The following is a 3,090-nucleotide window of genomic DNA, read 5'->3' on the forward strand; positions in this document are numbered from 1 at the left end:
TACCATGAAATGACATTTTTTCCCAATTTAGCACCAAATTCGTCTCCTCACATCTCAACAACACCACCTTCAAGTTCTGCAAACAGTCATCAAAAGAAGGGCCGAAAATAGAGAATTCATCCATAAAAATTTCAAGAAAAGTTTCTATCATATCATGGAATATAGCGGTCATGCAACGTTGAAATGTGCTAGGGGCATTACAAAGACCAAACGGCATGCGGCGAAAAGCGAAAGTTCCATATGGACAAGTGAAAGTGGTTTTCTCTTGGTCCTCGGGTGCAATGGTGATTTGATTATACCCCGAATAACCATCTAGAAAACAATAAAACTCATGACCCACTAACCTCTCAAGCATTTGATCAATAAAGGGAAGGGGAAAGTGGTCTTTTCGGGTGGCATCATTCAATTTCCTATAATCAATGCACACACGCCATCCCGTAACAGTCCTGGTGGGTATTAGTTCATTATTATCATTTGTAATCACAGTAATCTCACCTTTTTTTGGCACACACTGAACCAGACTTACCCATGTACTATCAGATATAGGATAGATAATACATGCATCGAGAAGCTTAATCGTTTCTGTCTTTACTACCTCTTGCATCTTTGGATTCAATCTTCTCTGAGGTTGCACAAGAAGTGAGTACTTGTCTTCCATCAAGATCTTGTGCATGCAGACTGATGGATTGATCCCTTTCATATCCGCCACCTTCCACGCAAATGCACCCTTGTGCGCTTTCAGAACCTCCAACAGTTTGTCTTCCATCACATCTGTCAAAGCAGCAGAAATAATGATAGATAAAGTGTTATTCTCACCTAAGTAAACGTACTTGAGGTGTGGAGGCAATGACTTTAGCTCAAGTTTTGGTGGCTCCTCGATGCTTGACCTTTGAGGGGTCAAATCTCTTCGTTCTCCTAGATCCTCCAGTCGCATCCGTATTGGATTTCTCCATGGATGGTTGGCATTAAGGTGTGCCACTATTTCAGCTTTTTCTTCATCCAATTCCTCTTCTCCCAATTCAGTAGTGATAGTGGCCTCGAAAGGGTCCCTAAGCGCATCCTGCACATAGTGAGACACAAGAGAGTCAAAAGCATCAATTCTAAAGCAACTATCAGAGTGTAGTGTGTGCTTAAGTGCATTAAAAACATCAAAAGTAATCTTTTCCTCGCCCACTCTCAATCTCAACTTCCCTTCTTTCACATCAATCAGTGCCTTGCCAGTTGCAAGGAACGGTATCCCCAAAATTAGAGGCATCTCTGTATCCTCCTCCATGTCGAGAACCACAAAATCCGCAGAAAAAATGAATTTGTCCACTTTCACTAGCACATCCTCAATCACTCCGCGGGGGTACTTTACAGATCTGTCAGCCAGTTGCAAGGACATCCTCGTCGGCTTAGGCTCTCCCACTCCAAGTTTCCTAAACACAGATAATGGCATAAGATTAATACTTGCACCAAGATCACATAACGCTTTATGAAAAACAACATCACCAATCATGCAAGGAATAGAGAAACTCTCTGTGTCTTTTAGTTTCGGTGGGATTTTGTTTTGCACCAAAGCGGAGCAATTTTCAGTTAAGTTCACTGTCATGTGATCCTCCAACTTCCTCTTATTAGCTAAAATGTCCTTAAAAAATTTTCATAACTAGGCATTTGCATTAAAGCATCGGCGAAGGGAATATTGATATGCAATTTTTTAAATACCTCAAGAAACTTACCGAATTGTGCATCTAGTTTTGCTTTTTTCAATGCTGCGGGAAAAGGAGGAGGTATAACAATTTTAGGTTGTGCAGTGGATGCTGGTGTAGAGTTAGAAGACTTACCTTTGGATGTCTCAATCAGTTCATCCGGTATTTGAATTTTTTCTTTTCCCTTTGACTCCAAAATTTTCCCACTCTTCAACTCAATGGCCTTTACTTGCTCTTTTGGATTAGTCTCGGTATTACTTGGCAAGGTGCCCGGCTCTCTACTTGCTATCATCTTTCCCAACTGTCCAATTTGATTCTCGAGCCCTTTTATCGATGCATCTTGGTTTTGAAGTCTAGTTTCAGTTGATGAAATAAACTTAGACATCATTTGCTCCAAGTTGGACTTTTCTTCTCTAGGAGGATCGGGTCTGTACATCGGTTGTTTCCCATATTGTTGTCCTCCTTGCGGTCTATTCTGACTGTTTTGACCACCCCATGAGAAGTTAGGATGTTGCCTCCACCCCGGATTGTATGTGTTCGAATAAGGGTCATTCCTTGGACGATTTTGGACTCCCACTTGATTCACCGGTGTCTCATTTTGCACATAGAAGGGATTTCCATCTTGACAGTCTTTCACATAGTGTTCCCCTCCACATTTCTCACAGAATATATCTTGAAGACGCATAGATGTGCCACCCATGTTCAAGCCATCCAGCTTCCTGTTCAATGCATCAAGTTGTGCAGTAATAGAAGAAAAATCAGTTACCTGGTGAACTCCTCCACTTCTCCGCTGGTTGTTCCTCTCAGATTGAGGGTGATAAGTGCTAGCAGCCATCTCCTCTAACAATTCATATCCTTTTTCCGTGGTTTTCCTCAACAGGTTTCCACAAGCAGCAGCATTTATCATAGTACGGTTAGGAGTAAGCAAACCATATAAAATGTTTGAACGACTAACCCAAGTGGTAACTCGTGATGTGGGCATCTTCGTAGTAGATCCTTGAAGCGTTCCCATGCCTCATATAGAGATTCTTGATCGAATTGAGCAAATGTTGTAATGTCTGCCCGCAGCTTCATGGTCTTGGAGGGAGGGAAATATTTGATGAGAAATGATTTTGCCATGTCCTCCCATGTAGCGATCGTACCTACAGGCAAACTATTTAACCACGCTTTAGCTTTATCACGTAAGGAAAAAGGAAACAAACGCAACCTAACAGCATCATCAGAAACTCCATTGAATTTAAAAGTATCGCAAATTTCAATAAAATCCGCGATGTGCGTGTTGGGTTCATCTACTGCAGTTCCTCAAAATTGGACTGTGTTCTGAATCATTTGGATTATGGCTGGCTTGATTTCAAAGTGATTTGCCCGCACGATAGGCCTCACATTGCTAGGGCGTGCACCC

At 41.8% G+C, this 3,090-nt stretch overlaps 1 non-coding gene across 1 annotated transcript; it reads left to right on the plus strand.

Moving 5' to 3' along the window:
• The first annotated feature begins 2,652 nt into the window (after positions 1 to 2,652).
• LOC140818869 (small nucleolar RNA R71) lies at positions 2,653 to 2,758 on the plus strand. Its single transcript, XR_012115100.1, has one exon. It is a non-coding gene; the product is annotated as a small nucleolar RNA R71 (small nucleolar RNA).
• Positions 2,759 to 3,090: the final 332 nt, after the last annotated feature.

This window comes from Primulina eburnea, chromosome 17 (assembly GCF_022965805.1).
Source record: "Primulina eburnea isolate SZY01 chromosome 17, ASM2296580v1, whole genome shotgun sequence".
Taxonomy (NCBI): Eukaryota; Viridiplantae; Streptophyta; class Magnoliopsida; order Lamiales; family Gesneriaceae; genus Primulina; species Primulina eburnea.